The sequence below is a fragment of the Serinus canaria genome, chromosome 3 (genome assembly GCF_022539315.1).
Source record: "Serinus canaria isolate serCan28SL12 chromosome 3, serCan2020, whole genome shotgun sequence".
Taxonomy (NCBI): domain Eukaryota; kingdom Metazoa; phylum Chordata; class Aves; order Passeriformes; family Fringillidae; genus Serinus; species Serinus canaria.
In genome coordinates this window covers 17,475,019-17,486,435 of record NC_066316.1, presented here as the reverse complement: position 1 = coordinate 17,486,435, position 11,417 = coordinate 17,475,019, and the positions used below count along the sequence as shown (strand labels likewise).

The window sequence follows — 11,417 nt, the reverse complement described above, 5'->3', positions numbered from 1 at the left end:
AATTAAAATTAAAAAAAAACTTATCAAGTGAGACTCCCTCCCTCAGGTTGCCTCGTTTCAACTCCAGTGGGAGCTTGTTAGAGAAATTAGGACAAGATCATTGTTGCTGTGACCACAGCTAATTCCTGCTCAGATAAGATGCTTTTGTTTTAGGCACACCGACTTCTTGTGATAGTGACAGCTGCTGATCCATTTGGGAAAGGATTGATTGTGTGCATTAGGTTTTGTTATGTGAGATTTAGATACAGCTTTTTTGTTTACAGTTTTCCTTTTCTAGTCTCTTCCTGATTGTGCTCCCTTCTTCCTCTCCTGGGGTCAGCTGACTGATGAGGCCTTATGAGGATAGAAGAGTATGTTCCTGCATAGATCAATTTCTTATGACTTTTGCTAGATGCTTTGAAATGATCCTGTGGTCCAAGTGGGGAAGAGGCAGGGAGAGAGATTTTGTAGGATGGAGACATGCAACTTCTTGGTTGTTCAAATCCTCTGCCCTCTGCTATGCTTCTCCCCAGGATGCTTCAGCCCAATTAGGAGACATACAGCCTCTTCGTGGAAATCAGCCTTGTAGCTCACCTGAGCTGGAGGGAAGTCCCTTGAGTATGCAAGAGGAGAGAGAGTACCTGTTTTCCAGGATCATCACTATGGGGATGCTGTGAACATGGGTGTCTCTAGGAATGAAGCCCAGCAGAGCCATAGTGTGATGTGTGTGTGTGCTCATGGTGTGGGGCAGCAGGTGATGGCAGTGGGTCCTGTACTCAGAACATGCTCTCTGAAGTTTTCTGGTTATACTATCCCCATCCCTGAAAAGCCAGTAAGCTTGCCACCCCTTTTCCCCGATGTAAGAGAAAATAGCACTCTGCTTTCTGCAAGACAGTAATTTTAGGGAAGGGGAAAAGTTGGTAGGGTTTGGCTGTGTTGGAGAATAATCCATGAGAGGTTGATAGCAATCTCTATTCTCAGGGGTTTGGGTGGGGATAATTGGCTGCCAATAGAAGCGTGTATCATTTATGCCAGTGGCTCTTCAGTATTCTTCAGCTGAGGAATCTCCTCTCTGCTTTGCTATCTTCAGGCTTGTCTGCAGACTTAGCTTTCATGGTGATATCCACAGTGCAGGAAGTTGAACATGGCACATAGAGAAGCGCAGAGCTGTTAGTGGGAAGCTCTTGAGGGAAAGTACTATGTGTAGGTATGCTGTCTAATGAAATATTCAAAAAATACCAGCACACCCCCCCACTCCCAAATTACATCACAAAGAGAAGTGGTCTTTTAGCTACTTCAATGACACATGCTGTTTGGATGCTATATTGAGTTACTTAAAACAAATCCAGTTAACTTTGCCCATATTGGAGAGGAGCCATGGTCTGAAAATAATCACCTTTGTTTCAGTGCAGTGTAGGAACACAAGAGCAGATTTTTCTTTTTTTTAAAGTGTGTGAATTTAAGATGCATATGAGAAAGATTCCTTTTATGCCTTTAGGGTATCACAGATCTCTTTTAACATGATTTTATGTGAGCTAGTTTTTAAATTATGTATTTTTAGTGCATTTTTTTTTCCCAATAACAAGCAATCTCTGAGCAAGTGCATACTATTTACTTAACAGCAGATTTGTCTGGAAATGCATGAGAAAACATCGCCTTTAAGATTAATATTATGGGCTGCATGATGCGCTTTCTAACTGATTCTTTGGCCATGCTCCCTACCATCACTCTGAAACCCCTACAAGATGTCAGGTAGGCTAAATGTGTGCTTTAAATTCAGTGCTTGATAAGTTGATTGAGAAGGGCTTGGTGCTTACATAAACAGGTGCTTTTGTTTAGGTCTAGGATCCTGTCAAAAAGAGTAGTTAGTGTTTTTTTAATCTTCTCTGAATTAATCCTGAATACAGACATCTTTGTAATGCTGATTGTGCTCTTTGATTCTTATTTTAATATTTGCAAATTTTCAGTCCATTTTTACCTGCTAAAATTGATTCTGTGTATTTCTGGTGAAACAGATACTGTGATAAAACATACTTTTTCTTAAAATGGTTAGTCTTACCATCTCTGAGCATTCAGGAATTTGAGAATGCCCCCTGTAATATTGTAAGAACTGCAAAAAAACCCAAGGTTTTGGTTTTGATTGATTTTTTTTTCCCCCCCCATTTGATTTATTTGCTTCTTGGTGTTGTTGTCACCAGAATACATTTCTTAATGCAGGCTGAAAAAAGCTGCTTTCTGATCTTGCCTTGCAATTTTCAATTAATTTCTAACAAGGAGAGGTGGAAGATGCATTTAGAAAGGTCTTCTATTTGGAGATCAGAGTTTAGGCATCTCTTTCCATTTCATCAACAACAGCGAGACTGAGACAGTCCACAAAATGCCACCATAACTAAAAGGGTAAAAATTTTGCATTGAGGTTTTAACAGGGTTTTAAATAGCTAGTGGCCCCAGATTCTAAAATAAGAACCAAACGTGGATTTGAAAACGTGGAGAATTTTGTGTTTATGTTGCCTAAAGCTGGTCTATTTTTTCCTTGTATCACCTGATTCCTTATCCCTCTAAATCTTGCAAAAACTCAGTCTTGCCTCTCACAGCTGTGACTGGTTTGCTTGCTGTTTTTTGCTTAGGAGGCTGCTGGTTGAGGACCAGGCTTTCTGGAACCAACCAGTAATTTCTTTATTAAACGCTGTGAGCATTCAGGTTTTCTTGTTAGTTAGCTTTTTCTTTACCTTGCATAAATACAGACTTATCAAAAGCAAAACTTAACAGATAAAGAAGCTATATTTCTTACTGCAGCAACCCACTTCCCTGCATTTAGGCAGGGAGCCTGTGAGGTGGGAGTTGATGTGGTGTAGAAGGCAGACCAAGAGGCAGAATAATGAGTTCACAGCCTTGAGAGCACTTTGCTGGGATTTCTGTCAGGGATCCTGAACATTTCGTCCTGGGATGCCCATACTAAAACCTTAAAATGCCCTCCTGTGCAGATCAACCTCTAAATGTGGAAAATAGGTGTTTGCTTTTTTTTTTTTTTTTTTTTTTTTTTTAATACTTTATACTTTGTGTTTTGCCTTGGATGCATAAACAGCTCCAGGAGCAAACACTAGCTAACTTGGAACAAACAAAAAAAATTCCTGTTACTTAAATGTAATCAATTATGCACATGAAAGCTGTAAATTATCAAGAAGATCTGTAAATCACAGGCTCAAGCACATCCCTATCCCAGTTTCTGTAAAGCTCCTTCTCTACCAGAGACTCAGACTGTTTGCTGGTGGTGAGTGTTCTGTTTGAGCTATAAAATAATTACCTTGTCAGATCTTACACTTGTATGAGTGTAAAACAATAAGGTTAGTCTCCCCTACTGTAGATCCCCATTGTAATTGCTTCATTACTGTTTTGAATGTGGTGTAATTGTTTCTTAGCAAAACATGCAGATTAAACCTTACCTTTACAGATTTTTGGGTTTTTTTCCTGAACTACAGCTTATTAAACAGAGTTATGGAACTCTCTCAGTTTATAAAGCTGCCTGCATTTCCAATTTCATTTATTCCATGTTGTTTGGACCCATTTGCAAAAACAGAACATGTGGTAGAGACCCAGGAACTGCATCACAAGTGCAGTTCTTTTTACACTTTTTTTCTTTTTTGATCCTGCAGCCCAATGGGGAAATGTGCAATTATTGGTTTTTACAATATATTTAGTTTTGCCAGGGTCAAGGAGAAAACATGTAAGAAGTGGACAGCATTCCATGAATGCTGTGATCCCAGCATACCAGAACTGCTTTCTACTAATCTATCTCCTGCCATCTAGCAGAGTGCTTGGCGTGCTCGTTATTTGTTTATTAGCAGGCACATGGTCCCAGAGACTGGGTCTGCTGCTTATCTCCTTCAGAAAAGGACAGAGGTATTTGAATTTTTTTTATCTTTTTGAAAATCCAACTGTTGTATGAAGGTGAAAGATAGCCTTCTATCTTCTTCACATAACATGCCAGATGACAAGATATAAGACCCTACCAACTCGTAGGAAAACTTTTACTGCTGTAACTATACTGATGTGGTTAAAGTGAGGAAACAAACCTAATTGCAGTGCTGTTGCTATCAGTGTAGGAGTACTGACATGTTTTACTCATTCCAAGTCAGAACAATATTAGCAGAAATTTAATTTCCGCGGGAGCTTTTAACAAGAAAGCCATGTTGATTTCAAACAAACAAAGAAAACCAAGCAAAAGCAACAGCAACATAAGAGCTTCTAGACTCCCTGGAATAGTTATTCTGGTAATAGTTACTGCTTAGTGCAGCTAAAGAGAAGTTTTGCATATGACCCTTAACCTCATCCATCAATGGAGTTGTTCAATTAAAATCAAGACATGACACTCAAGTTTCAAAGGCTTGTAATAAAGCAGTTGCAAAATCGTTGACAAAACATAGGTTGAATTTATCTGGTAGATAGGTTCCAGTAGTAAGTTCTGAGAAATGTCCATGCTCACAGAATATTCTGTGAGCTGGAAATCAAGCCAAATTCTTAAAACGAATGAAAAATTATGCCAGTTCTTACAAAAATATTATAGCTGGGAAACCCTTTTGTGCAGTTCCAGTCCACAGAAGAGTGGACTGGAACTGCACAAAAGTTCCAGAAGGGTGGGTAGTTTCTGTGTGAGCAGTAGCAGCAAATTTAGTGCTGTTAGTAGATGTAAAATTTACCTTTGTTCTGCTATGTTATTCCAGTCATCAGAAACCCTGTTCTTCTTTTTTTTTCTTTCAACTTTTTCAGATAATTAAATGGGTCAGGTCTTTACAGGATGCTGCTGCATGGTGGCTATAAATATTGCAGTGAGCAGCTCAACACTTCCATCCATCCGTAGCCTCTGGTGGGAGGAAGCTGAACTGCTCAAGTATTTGTCAAAGTCTAGTGTGTTGCTCTTGTAAATCAAGGCAAACTCTGCTTTTAACTCTCATAAGTTCATTGAAAAGGCAAACCCTGTGCTAATGAAATGGAGATTTAATTTCAGCTCAGCAGGCTCAGGCCTTGTTTTGTGACAGAAAGCAGCATCACAGAGAGAGCTGAATTTGATGTGTACTCTGTGAAGTTCTGAGTGGCCATGACACGCAGTTTATCATGCAGTGTGAAATACAGTTTGGTCATAGATTTATGATAGTAGCTCAGCAGTGTAACTCAGCTGTGCTGGCTCTGTTCAGCAAGTAGCAGGAGCTTGGACTTAAAAAAGAAATTATGAGCTTGGCCACTCTCTCCATTTATACATTGTGATTATAAATAAATAAATTGGGTAGCAATAGCTCTTTCACAAGGAATAGACTGGGACATTGTCCTGTAAATAATGGGACAGTGTCCCAGTTCCTAAATAAGACTTCTGTGGAAATGTTACATTCTTAACTACTTTGTCCACAGAAAGCAAATGGTAATAGTGACCTCAGTGTTTACGTCAAACCAGCTGGCACATGTATCCCAGATACTCATGACTGAACTAAATTATTTGCTTACCAGATGAATATGATGGTAATATGTCAGAGAAGTTTTATCCAAAGAATCAATCTATGAAAACCTGAAAACCAGCAAACATGTATTTAAATATTATAATTATTAAGTAAAGAAATTTGCTGTTTCAGATGATTGTTGGATACAAAACTTAGAGCCAAAGAGGTAAATCTCTTCCTTGTGTGGGTAGTAAAATAGGTGGAATATAGCCTTCCCTTTCCTGATGATCCTTTCTACCTCATTTTTTATGGAAAGCCAGTGAAACGGAGGAGTGTGATTCTGAAATCTGCTCTGTGGGTGAGTACTGACTGTGTCACCTACTGTGCAACACCAAGGGCAGCAAAAGCTTCTTTTTAAGGCTTTTAGATACAGCCAAATATGGTGAATTAGCTGTAACCATGGCTGTTGGATTCCCATCAGTCCCACGGGGACTTTATGCTTCCCTATATCAGTTAATATTAGAACAGTATTTCAGTTGAACTTAGCTGTTTAGAAGTTATTTAGAGCCAGTTGTAAAGTGGAACTGTCAGTTCAGAATTTGAGTGAAGTATTAAAAAGCAGAACTGGAACACATTTGCACATTTGGAAAAATTGGCTGCTAATGGTTGTGGATTATGAGATCATCATCTTGACAGCATTTCCATATTTTAATTTTTATATTGCCATTTAAACTTAAATGGTAATATAAAAAAACAGGCAAATGTACTTTTCATCTCTTAACTGTAAAACCATTCAGTTTCTCCTACAATTAAGATAGAGGTCAGAATAGAACCATGACAGGAAAGCAAGTGGATATTTTTCTTTCTTTTGATGAAGACTGAAACACTCAGTGTGAGTCTGTAAAATCCCTTTTCCCCATGAACAGTTATTATTCATGTTAAATATATTATACCTTGCTAGAGAAACCAGTTTTTCAGGCTCTAAAGGCTGAAACGCTGAGTGATTAATTAAAATTTTCCTTTCCTACATTTTCCTTGCTTGACTAATGTCATAGGAGCAAGATAACATACAAGCACATGCTGGACTGAAAACAATTTCTGCCAGCAATAGACTTCCATCATTTATTAATTGTCAGTAAAAGACTTAATTCACAGATGCTTGAAAGGTCAGTGAGTGAGGCCCTGGGAGGAAGGGTAAGGGATAAGGGGTGGTGTTGGGGGTTGCTGTTTGCTTTCCTTTCTCATCATTATTGCTAGGTTTAAGTCATGCTTTTTTCTTCTGTCTACCATAGACCTCTTGATCTCACTCAGAGCAGCTGCTCCTTGTTTGTAGTGACCATTATGCTTTTTTGTCAAGGGTCAACAGAAGCTCTCTCCAGGTTGTGGTGGCGTGAATAAAGGATTTGCCTCTGATCTGATCTTGTGGTAGTGAGGCTAGTGTCTGTGACTTCCTCCTAGCAGAATCAAGAAAATTCACAAAAATAAGGAAAACAGCACTGTTCCAAAATGTTTTATTTTCCTTGGCTCTGCTGAAAATATTTTTCTTGAGGCTTCCTTCCCCTGCTTTTCTCAAGCATACCACCTTATGTTAAAAAAAAAAAAAAAAAAAAGGAGAAACAGTGTGACCCTCCTGTCCTTCTGTCCTTTATTGTTGCAGTTTTGTTTCTAACCCATGCGCTTCTCTCCCATAAAGCACATATTTTTTTTTCTGAAGGATCTGACTGCTTCTCTGGCAACTGGAAGACTTTTTCAGTGTGGTGTTATAACAGAAACCTCTCTGTGAAGCACTTTCTGTCTATCAGCTCTTCCTTGGCAGCTTAGCATTAAACAGACACGAAGTAAAAAGGAAAGAGTAAAGGTTTTGAATTGCAACAGTGGTCAGATCTTCTTAAAGTGTCAGTAAGAGCTAGCCTCTTTGCATTAGAGTAATTCCCATAATCTGTGCCTTCTTGAGTAACCAACTAATTTTGCTCTGAGTTGGTCTTAAGTTCCTGACTCTGCTTTTAGATGCTGCATGAGCTAAGCACTTGCACAGATGTTCATGTAGCCACTTTGTTCATCAGTGAGGTTTAAGTACTGTTGTTTTGTGTCTGGGGCACGCTGCATCTGAATGTTGTTTTTTAAATAGCAAACTTTAGCTCATGGCTTTTATCTGTGTTTCTGAAGCTGACGTGATGCCAGGCTCCTGTAATGCTGCGCAAACATTAATTAAGTGAATCCTATCAATAAATAAAATAACTAAACTATTACTTATAGGAGTATGCCATTTTACATGGGAGGCAACTGAAACAAGAATGTTACAGCTCTAATTGCCTAAGATTCTCCTAATATAAGAAGATACTGAAACTCATGTCTGTCCAAGCTGGAGACAGGTACTCAGAGCCAAAATTTTATTCACCTTTGTTAACAAAATGTAGAACTGGCAAAGCCACTTCTGGACTCCCCTCCTTTTTCCTCCCTTTATTCTTACAGCAGTGACTGCCTCAGACTAAATGAGTTATGGTTAATTAACTGGGCAAGTAGTGACTGATAGTCTCTAAAGAGTGTCTGGAGTCTGTTTGTCTTCTTTTCTCATTTTTGTTTGTTTAGGTTTGGGGGTGTGTGTATGTGCGTGTTTGTTTATTCTATTTTGTTGTGTTCCTTTGTTTTTGTTTTGTTTTTATTGGGTGGAGGTGGTTTTGTTTTGTTTTAATGGGATGGTAAAATTCTCCCAATTTGTGTAGAAAAAATTTTGTGTAACACTTGCTTTAAGAAAATTTAATTGATTCACCTTCTCATGAAATCTTATTTACTTAATTATTCTAAATGATGTGTGTGTTTATCTGATCTTTGTGTGGTTGCAATTGAATTGTGTAGCTGAATGATTGGAGAGGTTTCCTCCTTTTCTCAGTGGTCAGTTGTTGCTGCTAAAAATGACAACACGGTAGATGCTCCCAGTGACGTTTTTGGTGCTGAATTCCAGAATTTTTTCTGGTGCCCAGGGCTTGACTGAGCTGCTCTTGCTTACACACCTGCAGCCACACCATTTATGTAAGAGGACATAATGATGATTGCTCAGCCTTTACTTCAGCCTGTCAGCCAAGCAATAATAATTACCTACTCCAGGTAGTGACAGTCTGGATTAACCCAGACAGTCCCATTTGAGGTCTAGTGTATAAGCAACATTCTCCTCAAAATCTCGTAAGTATCCTGCTTTTCACAAGGCATGTGGTAGACTTGATAATGGTGTTTATAGTTACTGGGGAGTAACAGATAAAACTCTGTACTCTGCACAGATCCACTCCCATAAACTAGAATAACCATTTTTAAAGTGTCAAATGACTTCTCCAATTCACTGATAAAAGTATCAGCAAATCCAGAGTATTGTCACTGATGACTTGTATGACATCCATGCTTGCAGGATGGAGCTCTTCAGTGACAAACCTAACAGTGATACAGACACAGTAAAACCTTACACCTGTGTGATTCATTCAATTGCAGATCAAATTCCTAATATCACAAACTTGTAACCAAACCTATGGAGCCGTGTTCTGTAAGTGCTTGGAAGCACTGGGTGGGGTCATTGAACTACAAAACTACTGAGAAAAAGACAGTAGCCATTTAACATCAGAATTGTTCTACCTGAACAGCAGTGCTTCTCTTATAAGCTTCATAGTGAAAGAGCTCCTGGGGCTCAGCTCTGCTTGTATTCTAACATGGCCACCTCAGAGAAGTGAGATGAATCATGCTATGAAAGGGCCTCTTTTTTTTTTTTGCCATGAATTGTGCAGGGCATTCAGATGAATTCCCCGTGGACAGGTTGGACACATAAGTATAAACACAGTCCATAACTGGTTAAGTTTCTTCCATTTACTTCCAGGTTTTTATTAAACACCTCATGTCCAGCTATTGAGGAGACTGTTTAACCTTGTTCTTGCTGCATGCGAGAGGGACTAGACAAAAGGCTTTGTTTTGTCCTTTTGGATAAAATAAAATCCTTAAGTAAATATTCTACAAATTCTTTGGACATCACTTTTGGCTTTACTCTGTTTCTAGAGGAGAAAATATTTGGCTGTGGAGGTGAGGAAACTTTTGAGAAACCATTGGAAATGACTTCTGCTGGCTTGAGTAGAACTTTTAAAGTAGTGTTGCTGGGTTCTTACAGAATAACTACTATTCTAAATAACAGTAATAGGTGGCCTTGTTATCATGTGTGTTAAAATATTTCCATTGAATTTTGTATCTCTCTACTTAGTCTTGGTCCCTTACTGCTCCCACTACCAGTTGCTGATTCCTTTAAGAGATGGTTGGATATTTATATGAAACAGAGCTGAAAACACATGAAAATGTCTAAGACAGGCATTTATGAATTAATTTTTAAGAGGAATTTTCACTTTGTGTTACTGAATTGATTTCACAAGGATGATCTGATGATGTTTTCATATAAAATGTACCTTCTGGAAGTGTTGAAGCTATGGCTATAACACCTCCACCTGCCAGATTTGCCAAGAGAAGCAGATCAGACTTTGGTGGAGGCAGCTGGCTAGGACACAGGTACAAGGAGAACTGAGCCAGAAGACTGAATCTTAGCACTCAGACCTGGGCCTGACTGTGCCAGTCCTTGGGGCTGTTTGGAGAGCCCTGGCTTCAACTGAAATCCTTATTCTGAATCTTCAGTATAATTATAGCACACAGATGAGCAAGTGTGAATCCTTGCCTGGGGCAGTGGAGACACAGTAGGCTGGATTTCATGTTGCGTGATCTCTGGTGCAGCTTTAGTCCTCTGTGCTATTACTTTTCTCTACCAATATTTGAATTAATCCGTTCATGTTCGTGCTTTGTTCTGTGTCATTTTGGTGCCTGAGGCCACCTGTGTTTCTAGCTGGCTCTTCTATTACATGGCCCTTATCCCTAAAGTGAGTGTTTTTGACTTCAGACTTAGCTCCCGTCTATGTATTTAAAAGTAAAATGATTTCTAATGATAATTGGGGTGGGGGAAAATTAGAGCAAGAGAGTTTAAAAATGATTATTGAATATTTATAAGCGTCCTCAGTGCATTTGAGGAAACTGGGATGAAAAGGTTTCAAAAAGGTTTCTAATTTCTTCTGTGAGGTACTTTGTTGTGCTTCACTTACAATGGTAACTGAAGGTGTGAGGTGTGTGGGGCCTGCAAAGGCTCCAGATACATTTATTTGTACTGGGTTTAGGTCCTATTTTCTGTTGGTGTAATTACTGAGCAGTAATGGGATGAAAGAGCTCACCTATGCCAATTTATGGATCCTTTCAAAGTCAGGAGTGATGCTTGGGCAGTGCTTGGACTCTATGGGGAGAAGTGTTTTGTGTAATACTTCCTTAAAAAAGGGAAAATATTAAATTATTATTTGGGGCATGGGTATATATTTTTTTCCTTTAGCACCAGTGTTTGTTTGAACTCTCACATCCATGGCCACATATTCATACTACAGGCAAGGAGTTCTGAGGAAGGTCTTGTCAGCCTGGCTGAATGAGTGCTTTCTGTGAATGCCATACACTGACAGATTAATTTATGCTGATTTTGGTGACCAAAGAAGGTGATAACTTGCTAAAAATTGCCTTTCTTGTATTTATAAATTATTTTGCTCCAAAGAAAGTTGTTGCAGACTGTTGTCCCCATTAGTAATTTGGGAGAGGAACCTTAACAAAAGACTAAAGTAGACTGGTTTTAGAATATTACAGTATTGGGGAGAAATCATTGGAAATGATGCATGTAAGTCAGCAGAGTGCTGTAGGTATTCTGCATTAGTGTGAAAGGCAGTATGGGAAGGCTGGGCAGAGATAGTTCCCATTAAAACAAGAGGGGGCAATTCAGGTTGTTCTTAAGCTTGTTGTGGGCACCATAATGTATGTAGAGCTCTGTAGTGAGCCAATAAAATGCAATGTTAAAGACAAGGAGCCAGTAAAATTTTATATTAAAGATAAGCCTTGGAACCAATGTTCATCTTTATTTTTGTATTCTGTATTACCTCTTAAAACTAGTGACAGACTGTGAAT

General features: G+C 38.9%; 1 protein-coding gene across 4 annotated transcripts in view; it reads left to right on the top strand.

Moving 5' to 3' along the window:
* Positions 1-11,417, top strand: part of PCSK2 (proprotein convertase subtilisin/kexin type 2) — a 134,090-nt gene that overhangs the window by 25,305 nt on the left and 97,368 nt on the right. The window lies entirely within an intron of this gene.